We start from the raw sequence: 13,979 nt of genomic DNA on the forward strand, positions 1-13,979 counted from the left end.
ACTTGGATAAAAGTGAATTTGCAAAAGCACAGGTTACATATCTAGGCTATGCCATTGGACATGGTAAGGTGCTCCAAGAGGTGTGAAAGTCAAAGCTATCGTGGATTTCCCAGTGCCTACAACAAAATGAGAAGTTTTGAGATTTCTGGGCATGAATGGGTTTTACTGGAAACTTGCACCAAATTTTAGCCAAGTGTTTGCTCCACTAAATGAACTATTAAAAAAGAACAAGAAATTTCAATGGACTTTGGGACGTCAGAAGTCATTTGATAGTTTGACAACTGTATTAACTACAACACCATTTTTGGCAGTACCCAATTGTGCAAAGCAATTTATGGCCGTTGACACAAGTGATATAGGCATTGAGACCGTACTGTTCCAAGAAGATGACACTGGAATTGAAAACCCGATAGGGTATTTTTCACAAAAGCTGAATGCACAACAGAGAAGATATTCAACGATTGAAAAGGACGCACTGGGTTTGGTGTTAGTATTGCAGCATTTTGAAATCTATGTGGCAAACAAGTTATCAGAAACAATTGTTTATATAGACCACAATCCTTTAAAGTTTCTGGTCAAATTTCGAGACAAAGGTACAAGGCTATTCAGGTGAAGTTTATTAATGCAACCATTTAATCTACAGATAATACATGTCACTGAGAATCTGATTGCAGATGCGTTATCAAGAGTTTGAAGCTTAAAGGGAAAATTGGACACTTTAAAACCTGGACACTGAACTGGAATGATTTCTGCTGATACCAAGGAGTTGTATATATACATGATCTTATGTTAATGCATGCTTCTGGTAATGTAATAGTGTGAGTGTATAGGAGATAGTGTAGGGTGGGTTAATAAAAATGAAGCCATCAAACCATCATTTGATGGTTCATTTGTCGATAAGGAGGGGGGTGTCAAGATAAAATAATGTCTATAATGTTATTGGAAATTATTTTAAAATAGAGTTTAGTGGTGTCGGTCTATGTGTGTGTATGTATGTGTGTCTTAATTGGATTAAAGTCAGCTGGTCTAGAGGCTTTGATGTATAGAAGAGAAGTAGGTTTGAAATGGTAATTAGGTAAACGTGGGGGAAGTGTAAAGAGGTCAATTTGCATTTTTAAATTGACCATTCAAAAGTGCGGATGAAATATTACTCCCAACCAGATGAAGCTCAGAAACAATGCGTTTTTTTTTAAAGCTTACTAGTAAAGTGGGTTTTATTGTTAGAGGATTTAAAGTTAAAAAAAAACCTCGTGACAATGAGAATTTGCATTCCAAGAGGAAAATATGTACAAAGGAGGAGGGATTCTAAGATCTGAAGCCTCCGGCCTGTAAGCCTCAAGTCTGTCTGCAAGGACCCAGAGCCGAAAGAAACTCACTTTGAATGCGACTATCCAGGGTGTGCTTAGCCAGAGGTCTGTTTAAATCTGTGTGTTTTACTGTTGCCTTACCACAGGTCTAACTGAGAGCCAGATTAATTAGGTTTTTGTCGTTATTATAGTAGTAATTTTGTAGATATACGTATGTACTTACAATCTTTCTTACATTAATAAGTTTTTAATTTAGTTTTATAAAAAACCTCGAAACTCGGTGGTATTATTGCTACTGAATTCAAAGTCTGCATCTCAAAACTGACTAATTGCAAAGGTGGGTTAAGGCAGTTGTTTCAAGTTTCCCTCTGGAAGCTCAGCCTTTACCATTGGCTGTGTCATAATAGAGGACACTTGGCAGCAGGGGAAAAGGACAATTTTCTGCAAGGTTCAGGGGCTTTCTGTGCTAACAACAACCCAATCCTTGAGCTTCCATGGGTCAGTTGCAGCCAGCTGGCAGCTTACTGCTTTTCTATTACGTTAGCCAGCCAGATGGGAGCAAAGGTACAATGATAGTGAAGGCAGTGGGAGCAATCCTGCTTTTCCACTTCCACCTTTATCTGGCTGGGAGATGGAAGAAGGTGGAGGCTGTAGCTGCAATGCAATCAATCAGCAAGACACCAAGAGATCAATAAAGTTAAAACACATTCTTGTTGGGCCAAACACTGTGCTTTTCATATTAGGTTAATGTTGTAGCTTATTAGGTTAGTTGCAGTGAATTTCAGAGTTAATAATTAAACAGCTTGAAATTCTGAACCGACAAAAAGGAAAAGTGAAATAGTTCTATTTATATAGGGCCTCTCACAACCATAGGATTACCCAAAGTGCTTTAACAACCAATGAAGGATTTTTTAAGTGTAGTCACTGTCCTAATGTAGAAAATGTGGCAGCCAATATGTGCATAGCAAGCTCTCACAACATCAGTATGATAATGACCAAATAATCTGTTTTGGTGATGATGCTTGAGATAACTATTGGCCAAAACAGCAAGGAGAATAACCCCTTCTGTTATTCAAATAGTGTCACTGGATTTTTTACACCTACCTGACAGAACAGCTGGGGCCACTCACCTGGAAAACAGCATCGCCAACAGGGCAGTACTCACTCAGTACTACACTGGAGTGTCAGCCTAGAGTTTTATGCTCAAGTCCATGAGTGGGGCTTGAACCTCCAACTTTCTGATCAGAGCTGAGCTCTGACACAACCTTGCAACTGAACACTTCCTTGAGATTAGTTAAATGCCAAACTGATGTTGGAAGTCTGCAATGTGCAAACCACACCTAGGAACCACATATAGCCCAGAAGTCCCAATGAAAGTTTGTATTCTTATTGTCACAAAACTACAATAATTTTCATAATATTAATGTGACTTATTATAAAGGAGTTTATGGGTGTGGGTTTGTATGGTTCTGTGTAACTTAATTAAATTGGAGTCAGATGGTCTGCAAGTTTGCAATTATCGAAAGAAGTTATGGGTAAAAGGCATTTGAAATGCTAATGAGTAAACATGGATGAGGTCTTAGCATGTCTGGTGTGAAGAAAATTTGCATTTTTAGGTAAGTGAAGGAGTTGTTTGGGTTTCAAAGGGATGGGATGATGTTTACAACTAATAAGATAAACATGGCAAGGTTATTGTGTTTATTCTTCCCAAAAGATACTGACCATATGGGCAACATGAAAGATTTTTATATTATGGGAAAAGTATTTTTCCAACGGCATATGAAGTAATGGAATTTATAGATTAAAGAGGGAGAATCATACATAAAGAAGGAAGGAAGCTGACATTGGGGGGCCATATAAGAACTAACAAGAGAGCATGAAACAGCCTCGGGGAAGCCTCCAGTCATGTCTGCAAAAGTCGGCTGTGTCCAGTCGCTAAAGTTGGAGGATAGCCTTTGGAATTCCACTGTTGAGTGGTTGATGTGGTACATTTGCTGGCTTGCTATTTAAATTTAAAATCTATTTTGGACTGGTGCCTTGAAGAGGGTGTATAGTTGGGAGTCAGGTTTATTAGGAATTTTGGGATTTGTGATAGTATTAAGTAACTAATCTTATGTATGTGCTTTAAATCTTTTATTTTGTTAATAAATGTGTTAATTTAATTGTTAAAATCTCTAAAGGTGTTAGCGGACACATGATTTCTGAATTCAGTGCCCAAATCTTCTCGTAATAAATACAAATTGCAAAACCGTTATGATAGCGTAGCCAAGTTTCCCTTGTGGATTTGATCCGCTTGGCACACATCACCTGTCATGTCATAACGTGTCCATTTCAACCATAGGGCTCTAGTGGATTAGAAAGGCTTATTCTTAAGTGTGCTCTCTCGTTTTGGTTGATTTAGATGTTTATCTACTCGACAAGCAAGAAAAGGCCTTTCCAAACTTCCAGGCCTACAAAGTTCTGTTTTTTTTAAGGGTTTATTATAAATTAATACAATTGCAATCTGAAGTTCAATATATGCTTACCACAGAAAACACAGACCTTTCCAAAATGGGCAAATCGGAGAAATGAACACAAGAAGAAAAGTAATACATAGGCAGCAGCAGACAATCAGGATCACGTTGGAAATTCCAGGGCGGGCACATGAAGGATAGTGGGTCCAGCTATAGCTTTAACTGGTTTTATCAAGGTCAGCTAAGGACTTGTTTCAGGGAAAAAAAGATTGCACAGCACTATTCATTCAGAACACTATTACACATCACTGTCATTACAGTAATACATCAAACAGATAGCAGTGCAATTGGATTCTTATGCTCCAACGTTATAGTACAGCATGTTCCCACTTTTACCAATTTGTGTGCTTAGGTGGCAATTGAACTCAATAGGAATTAAAAAACACAGTTTGAACTTTGGTAAAAACAGGAGCTAGGAAAAAGGAACACAACATGGGACCAGAGAGAGAACTACAAGATAAAGAGACAAACAGAGAGGATGCAAGCAAGCAAAGTGACATTTATATATTGCCTTTCACATCCACAGTGCTTTATTACCGATGAGTTACCTTTGAAGTGTAATCACTGGTATTTTGTTGGCAAGAACATCATCCATTTGCATACAACAAGGTCACACAAACTGCAATAAGATGAATGTCACATCAATCTGCTTGTAGTGGTGTTAATTGAGATAAATATTGGCCATGCACTGGGAAAGTTCTTTTCAGTGCTGCACTGAAGTCTCAGCCTGGACTATGGGCAGAATTTTCCGGTCGGCCTGCAGGGGCAGGCCTGACATGCCAACACGTAAAATGATGCGTGATGATGTCGGGCGTGCATCCCCGCGTCATTGCGATATTTCGTTCGGCAAGTCTGCAGCCGACTCCCTATTAAGGCCATTAAGAAATCAATTGAGCCACTTGAGAACACTGTCCGTCCAACCTTAAGGTTGGCAGGCAGACGGTAAAGCCCAAGCAGCCTTCACATTTTTCAAGAAACCTCATCCACGAGCGGGATGAGGTTTCCTAAAGCTATTATTAAATTAATTAATTAATTTTCATAAATATAAAAACATGTTGTTGAGGGAAATAAAGGGATACAATAATTACTAGGGGGAATATAAGGGTACAGTAAGAACTTATTGAAAGGGAATGAATTACTTAAAATCTCCAAGCACATTGGCAGTTAAAGGTTACCAGATGAACCTTGCACAGCCTTAGGGCCTGCAAACAACAGAAAGGCCTTGGGAGCCGGACTGCAGTCAGAGAATTGGCAATAACAACTTAGATTAAGTGTGCTCTTCAACAGATAGGGGAAGAATGGATGGTCCCAGCTTAGATAGGAGGGAAGATCTCTGCCTGGGTGAAAAATAGGGACATACGATGCATGTAACTGTTACCAGAGATGTCTGTTTAATTGTAAACCTATATATCGACGAGATCGGAATCTAGAAACTGTTCTTGTACATGACCAATAATGTATAAATATGTTGATAACTTGTAGTTTAGCAGAGTACTGTCTCCAGCTGCACTGAGATGGTTCTCTCCTTGCAATTGCTTGAATAAACGATCGTGACCTGTACCTGAGACTCCTGTGGTCCGTTTGTCAAAGTGACCACAACACATGTCCCCACTCATGTGACACAGGCACACGAGGGGACATGTTCAAGTACATTCTTAAATCAATTCTTTATTTATTTTAATATACATTCAACCTCCCTGAGGTAGCTCCGTGCCTCAGAGAGATCGCGTGAAAGAGTGCTGGCCCTGACTGTCCCTCCTCCCCGCGCCTGCACAGGCAGCATTAAGCGTTACCGACTGCGTATTACACTGGGCAGCCCTTAAATGGCCCACCCGCATAAAATGGTGGCGTGGAGCCGTTTTCGGGCAGCGATCGGCTCCGTGCCCATCCCCGCCTGTTCCCGCCCAGCCCACCAGCCATAGGAAAAATCCTGGCCTATGCCTCAAATGTTGGAGTGGAGTTTGAACCCACAAGCTTCTAACTGAAGGGCAATATTAGACCATAATTTGCTGTGGCAGGGGATCGGACAGTGTACAGCATTTGTTGGGCTTGCACATATAGGCGTTTCGAATTTTTGAATGCCAGGTTGCTGAAAGTGAGGGTCGATAAGGTTGCAGCAAGGGAAACAAAGCATCTTCGATCTGAGTGAACAGGGTAACTAACTGTAACTCCTTAACCAATCAGATTGAAGGATTATGAAAGTGACAGCACAAGAACTGAGGAGAGAGGGTAAATTAGAGAGGGTGAATTCAACGTCAAATCAAGCAGAGAAAGAGAAATTAAGTGGAAAAGAAAGATTGGATTAAGGGAAAGCGTGAAGAGACAGTAAGGAAAAGTAAAATGTTAAATAATTGAAATTATAAGTTTTTAAAATCACAACAATTAAACCTGAAGGAATAAAACTCCACCTCTGTCATAGTTAATTTCAGTGCCAGAAACTAACATGGACAAGACTTAACTTTGTGTGGCTAGTTTAGTTCACATCTACTGTGCAAGTACAGCAATCTCACACTATTCAAAGCATTTAATGGTGAGTAAGCACAGTAGGACAGTGAGGCAATGCATTTCAGACAGAAATATTTTGATATCCCCATTTAACCATGCATCTGCCCTCCCCTGGTGTCTCTGGACCATTTGTGCTTAAAAAACGATTAGTGCCAATAGCCTCACCATTATTTTGAAAGCAAATTATGGGCCATTGCTACTACTGGAGAAGGTTTTTTTTTTATTTGGTATTGGAACATGAGTGTTGCTGGCATGGCCAGAATTCATTGTCCATCCCTAATTGCCATGCAGAAGGTGGTGGTGAGCTGCCTTCTTGAAACACTGCAGTTCATGTGGTGTAGGTGCACCCGCAGAGCTGTTAGAAAGGGATCCCCAGGATTTTGATCCAATGACTGTGAAGAAACAGCAATATAACTCCCGCAAAAAGCACACAAGGGAAGAAGAAAGATCCGCAAAAGGAAAAACCAATAAAACTTACCCGAACTGGCATGTATATCTTAAAATGTAACTCCAGTATTACTGGTGCCAGTTTTACTGACTTTTACTGGGATTTTACAATTTTAAACTGGTTTTCCTTCTAGGACAAACATGCATTTATATAGCGCCTTTTATGACATCCCAAAGCAATTTGCAACCGATAACATACTTTCCAAGTGTAGGGACTGTTGTAATGTAGGAAACGCGGCAGCCAAACAAGTTCCTAAAACAACAATGTGATAAATGACCCATAACCAAGGGGTTTGAAGAGTAGGAGGAAGCTGTTTTGATGAGGGATAAACTTTGGCCAGGATCCCAGGGTGATTCGCTTGCTCTTCTTTGCAATAGCACCACAGGATCCTTTATGTTCACTTGAGAGGGAAGACAGGGTCTCGGTTTAAAGCCTTATCTGAAAAATTGCACCCCTGACAGTGCAGCACTCCCTCATTACTGCACTGGAATATCAACCTAGATCTGAGTGCTCAGGCTGACATCAAGAGAGAGAGGGAGAAATGCAAGAGGGAGAGAGAGAGGAAAGCATGCATTAGTGAGAGACAGTGAGTGAACGAGTGTGAGAGAGAGGAAGAAAGCACAAGAGAAGAGAGAGAGAATAAAGGGAGAGAAAGGGGTGTGAGAGTGAAGGATGAGGGATTAAACAAGAGGAAGCAGAAGGAAGGGAAAGTGGAAGGAGTTAAGTGAGAGAGGGAAGTGGATATGAAAGAGAGAAAGAGGCTGAGAGAGGGGGAGAGAGAGAGGCAGAGAAAGAGGGAGAGATTGACAGAGAGGCAGAGAAAGAGAGAGAGAGAGGGAGAAAGGTAAAATGAGAAAGATTGATTATATGAGACACAAAGAAGACATAAGCCCACCGAGACTTATTTAAATTGGAAACAGGAATCAGCCGCAGCATTGACAGAAGTGTGCTTGAGACCTGTAGGTACCAAGGTCCAGGCAATAGGTAATAGATAAATATTCATACTCACAAATCCAATCATCTAGCTCATAAGGTAACTGACTGAAGAGGAGAGTGTTACTTCTTGTTCATCTCAAATATTCTGGGTAATAACAGACAATTGTGAATAAGTTTGGATTTGTGGGGTTGGACTTTCAGTGCAGGGTCAGGAGCCTGAAGTCAGTAACTGTTCCATCTCTTGACCCTGCATGGCACGTGCCACAAAAGTCCACCCAGATTTTTAAAGGGCCAGGCCAGTAAATGGCGGACAGCAGATCTTTAAAGGGCCAAGCCAATGAATGGCAGGGAGCAGGCTCACCATCCAATTAAGGATGACAGGCAAGTTCCTGAGACTGGAGAGCCAATGGGAGGCCCTCAACAGCCCCACCAGCTAAGGTGGGAGTGCCAATTTGTGATGGAGAGAGACCGCTTCAACATGGAGGCACTTTCACAAGTATAGGTCAGCATTTTTCATACTTAGTAACAGCACAGCTACCGTGATCATGGAAGGGCAACCCCTCCATGGAACAGCCAGCAGCTAAAGCTGTGGCCCAGCCACACTGACTGGGGTGGGCAGAGAGGTTCCTCACTTGATTAATCACAGTCCCACCTCTTTCTTGACGTGGGCCTGTAGTTTCCCAGCCGTGGCCTCTTGCCCACATTGCCAACTGGAAATTATAACTGAAATTAAAGTAATTGATCCCTCTGACAGATCGAGGCTATCAGGACAAGTTGGACTTCCGCCCTTGGGAACATGCCAGAGTTCCACCAACTACCCTAGTCCCCCTCGGCTGATCAGAACTGCTGGGGGAGGGTTGCCACCATCCACAACAGAAGCCCATGCTGCAAGAAAGGAGAGCAGCGGGTTGCTATAAAGATAACTTAACTTTGACATACCCCTTGGGCTGAACTGCACAAATAATAACCCCTTCTATCCCTTTAAGGAAGCTCATTGCCCCACATTCACACAATCCATCATGTTCATCGTCACACATTCCCTCCAGCATGTTGGTTTAATGAGCCCCAGTTTTGTAAACACTCAGCAGTGTATTATGAGTCCTCTGTATTAACATGGAAGCCATCTAAAATTTTAACGATCATTTGCTGCATTATAATGTACTATTTTTATTTACTTCTCTCCCTCTTTATTTTCTTCCAGCTTATCTTTCTCTACATGAGGCTGATATCAGCCTCCTAGGATTTATAACCAGTCACCAAGTACACATGCCACAGAGTGAACCACCCTCCAATTTATTTCCATTCTGCAGAGTGCAGTTGAAGATGACGGACAGGTCGGTCCTAGTTATGGAGAAGTGTCCGATGGATGTGAAGCTGTCATGATGGATTGCTGCACGAGATTTTATGTCCAACAGCATTCTAGTGGCTTTGCACCAAGGCCATAACCAGTATTACAACAAGTACATTAACGTGAAGCGAGGTGGGACCTGTGGTGTCGCCACATTGCTGGCTAGTTACGTTCTAATCAGTTACACCTGGGAGTACGATGACCTAAAGCACAAGCATTGGAGAAAGTATCACTGAACCGCTGCTGAATTCCAAATCATCCTGCTCGCTGTATTTATGGTATTTTAAAGAAACGAGTGTTTGAGTTAGGCTGATGGAAAATAAAATTAGGACCAGTGTAATAAATAAATAAAGTGTATTTTAAGCTTAGCTTCAGGCCACAGCCAGAATAACAAATTCACGATTAAACTGCAGAGATTTGACCAAGATTCCACGTGGTGGGATGCCCCAGATTTGCAGATGCCAGAGCTGAAACCTGCCGGATTTCCTGGATCAGCTCATTTATATTGGAGGATCTTGATTGCTAGTAACATGTAAAATGGGAGAAACACGGCTGGAGGTGGTTAGAGCTTTGACTGTAGCTTTTAAAAGGTCATGTTGAGTTGGCAATAACAGCAATCAGGCCAGGAGAGAAGCCAGGAAAGTGGTTCTATCACTGAGTTCAGTGTCAGGTAGCTGCACCGAATCACTACTTTTTAAGAAAGTCTGCCATGGGAGGGTCTGGTAAAGACAACCAAAGGAGGGTCAAAGGGAAATGCAAGGAGGGACAGGAAAAAGGTTCATTATTGCAGTTGACCTGACCTTTAAATCCACCACAATCCAGATATTCAGGATGGTGGAGACCCTTTCTGATGAACAGGTTAACCTTAACAAATTGCTTAGCAAGGTAGGCACCGGTTTGCATATTAAAAGGCCTGAGGCCCAGTTAATGTGGACACTCATACAAACATATGAAATAGAAGCAGAACTAGGCCATTTGGCCCCTCGAGCCTGCTCTGCCATTCAATAAGATCACGGAAGATTTGTTTGTGTTTCGAATTCTACTTTCAAATCTATCTTTGATGTACTTTGATTTCCTTGCTTAACAAGAATCTATCTACCGCTGCCTGAAAAATATTCAGTGACTCCACTTCCACTGCCTTCTGAGGCCGAGAGTTCCAAAGCCACACAACCCTCAGAGAAAAGATTCCCTCTCATCTGCATCCTATAAGGGCAACCCCTAATTTTAAAACAGTGCCCCCTAGTTTGGGAAACACCACAAGAGGAAACATCCTTTCCATGTCCACTTTATCAAGACCATTCAGGATTTAATATACTTCAAACAAGTTACCCCTCACTCTTCTAAACTCCAATGGAAACAAGCCCAATCTGTCCAACCTATCCTCTTAAGACAACCCACTCATTCCAGGTATCAATCTAGTAAACTTCCTCTGAACTGCCTCCAACGCATTTACATCCTTCCTTAAATAAGGGGACCAAAAGTGCACACGGTATTCAAGATGCAGTCTCACCAATGCCCTGTCTAACTAAAGCATGACACAACTTACTTTTATGTTGAATTCTTCTCATAATAAAAGATAGCATTCCATTCGCCTTCTTCGCTCCGACCGCTGGCTTTAGATCATAACAGCCATGCAACAGCAAGGGCAGGATCATCCCAGATTTGCACTAAGTGCAGTAGGGAGGGTGGGAAAAAGGATGTTTGCAATGGCAACCTTTCACACAATATCATTCGCTTCCCATCTCATTAATGATGGAGCCGCAGGAAACGTGCCATCTCACTGGCAGGCCTCCTCAGCCCACACCATCTTGAGGCCACTTCTTTTTTTATTCATTCATGGGATGTGGGCATCGCTGGCTAGGGTACTGCCAATCCCTAATTGCCCTTAAACTGACCTTTCTAGGGCAGTTAAGAGTCAACCACATTGCTGTGGGCCTGGAGTCATGTGTAGGCCAGACCAGGTAAGGATGACAGATTAGTGAACCAGATGGGTTTTTACAACAATTGACAATGGTTTCATGGTTATCGTTAGACTTTTAATTCCAGATTTTTATTGAATTCAAATTCCACCATCTGCCATGGCAGGATTCGAACCCAGAGCATTACCCTGGGTTTCTGGACTACTAGTCCAGCGACAATAACACTATGCCATTGCCCCCACAACCTCCCCCCGGCCCTGCCCCCACTTGCACAGATCAACATGTTCCCCCACACACACCTTGGGAAAACCCTCTTCCCCAGTACAGCCATTGCCCTGCAGCCTCTTCTCTTGCCTGAGGCCAGTTCTCCCCCTTTCCCAACCAGCCCTAGCCCTGCAGCCATTGAAAAGCCACCCCCGCCTTACAGCTGGTCTGGTAGGTAGAGACCTACCCACGAGCACCCCCTAAAGTGATGTTGTGCTGCCTGTGAAGCCTGGTGCTGATGACCACAAGTGCTACCCAAGGCAAGGTGGGCAAACAAACCTCGAAGTCCCAAGTGAAGTGTAGCTCCCCAGGTGCACATTGCTTATGTGCAGTTGTGAAACACACTGGCGTGCAATCACGCCAACATGGCTGGAGGATCCAGCGTGGGGGGATGATTCCAGCGGGCAGGGATTATAATTATATGCGGATGTATGTAAACAATGTTCCCTAAGTCCGGTGATGGAAACACAGCCTGCCATTGACAGGTAGAGCGGATGATCGTGAAGTGGTTTCACGACATCATGGGCAGAATTCCTCCCCACCGCCCCCCCCCCCCCCCCACCCCCCTCCACTGTTGAGAGGGGAAGTTGAAGGGTGGGCACACAGAGGTGCATCTCTGATCAGCGCTGCCGATTGGGGGCGCACCATCATTTTACCGCCCAGCATGACATCCACATGGAAGCACTGTGCACTCTCTGTGCAGGCAGCGGGGGGAATCCTTCAGCCGACGGTGCGCTCTTTCGCATATGCGCATGAAAGAGTACACTCATCTCCCTGAGGCTAAGTGCTGCCTCAGGGTGGTCAGCTGCACGTAAAAGAAATATTAAAAATAAAGAGAAAAAAAATCCCCTGATATGTTCCCTCATGTGACACTGTCACATGAGTTGGGACACGCCCATAACTTTTAAAAAAACACTTCAATTAAATTTTTTAAAATCTACATGAAACCCATGGACGAGGTTTCATATTTTTTCTAGTTCCCGCCAGGGCTCCTGGTCTGCCCGCCAACATTAAGGTTGGACGGGCAGGTCCATTAATTACTTAAATGACTTTGTCAATGGCCTCAATTGGCCACTGACAGGTCGGCGGGCGCACAATTGATTTTACTGAGCCCCCGCCTACCTGAAAATTTAAATCGGGTGCAGTGACGTGGGGAGTTCCGCCTGACATCACCAAGCGTCATTTTATGTGTCAGGGAGCGGGCACCACCACCCCACCGACCCCCCCCCCCACCCCACCCCACCCCCGCTCGCCGACGGGAAAATCCTGGCCCACGAAACTGATTTTGGGCCTTCCTGCCATATTGTCCGCTCATGCTCACCATGACACCCGACTCCAGCAAGCATGGAAAATTCTTCCCCGAGATTGGGGTGGTTAGTCGGTCACTATGGGGTGCAATTTTCCGCTCGTCAGGTGGGCGCATGCCTGACCCGAGTGAGCATAAAGTGACACGTGATGACTTCAGGCGAGCGTCCCAATGTCATCATGCGCCCGCACGATGTTACAGTCAGCGTGAGAGTTGGCAGCCCACCCGCCAACACCAAAAGACCTATTAAGGCCATTAACAATCCAACTGATTTTAATTTTTCGCTGCCCATCCAACCTCACGGTTGACAGCCAGGCGAAAAGACCCAAGCGGCCTTTATGTTTTTTGCGAAACCTCATCCACGTGCAGGGTAAGGTTTCAATCCGTCATTAAAAAAAAAAATTTCATACTAATTTCTAACATGTCCCTGCTCATGTGGCAGAGTCACACAAGGGGACATGTATTTTTTTAAAATTCCTAAAATTATTTATTTTTAATTTTTCATATCTTCATCTCCCTGGGGCAGCTCTGTACCTCGGAGCTTTTCCAGCATACACCCGCATGTTTCTCGGGAAAGCAATTTAGCAGAAAAGACGGTTGATGAACAATGGCACTTGTTTAAGAAAATAGTTCATGATTCTCGACAAAGATATATCCCAGCGAGGAAGAAGGATTCAAGGAAAGGGGTAAATCAACCCTGATTAAATTACCAAGGAGAAGGTGCTAGGAAAACTGAAAGGTCTGAAGGTGGATAAATCACCTGGACCAAATGGATCACACCCCAGAGTTCTGAAGGAGATAGCAGAAGAGATAGTGGAGGCGTTAGTGGTGATCTTTCAGGAATCACTGGAGTCAGGGAGGGTCCCAGAGGACTAGAAAATCGCTAATGTAACCCCCCTGTTTAAGAAGGGAGTGGTGCAAAAGACGGGAAAATACAGGCCGATTAGCCTGACCTCGGTCATTGGTAAGATTTTAGAGTCCATTATTAAGGATGAGATTTCAGAATATTTGGAAGTGCAAGGTAAAATCGGGCAAAGTCAACATGGTTTCATCAAGGGGAGGTCATGCCTGACAAATCTGTTAGAATTCTTTGAGGAGGTAATTAGTAGGTTAGACAAAGGAGAGCCAATGGATATTATCTACTTGGACTTCCAGAAGGCCTTTTACAAGGTGCTGCACAGGAGGCTGCTCAGTAAGATAAGAGCCCATGGTGTTATAGGCAAGGTACTAGCATGGATAGAAGTTTGGCTGTCTGGCAGGAGGCAGAGAGTGGGGATAAGGGGGTCCTTCTCAAGATGGCGGCCGGTGACTAGTGGAGTTCTGCAGGGGTCAGTGTTGGGACCACAACTTGTCACTTTACACATTAATGATCTAGATGAAGGAACTGAAGGCATCCTGGCTAAGTTTGCAGATGATACAAAGATAGGTGGAGG

General features: G+C 43.4%; 1 protein-coding gene and 1 pseudogene across 6 annotated transcripts in view; one reads left to right on the forward strand and one right to left on the reverse strand.

Moving 5' to 3' along the window:
• Window positions 1-13,979, reverse strand: part of LOC121283444 (protein kinase C-binding protein NELL1-like) — an 839,758-nt gene that overhangs the window by 719,148 nt on the left and 106,631 nt on the right. The window lies entirely within an intron of this gene.
• Window positions 9,033-9,293, forward strand: LOC121283445 (annotated as a pseudogene).

This window comes from Carcharodon carcharias, chromosome 10 (genome assembly GCF_017639515.1).
Source record: "Carcharodon carcharias isolate sCarCar2 chromosome 10, sCarCar2.pri, whole genome shotgun sequence".
Taxonomy (NCBI): Eukaryota; Metazoa; Chordata; class Chondrichthyes; order Lamniformes; family Lamnidae; genus Carcharodon; species Carcharodon carcharias.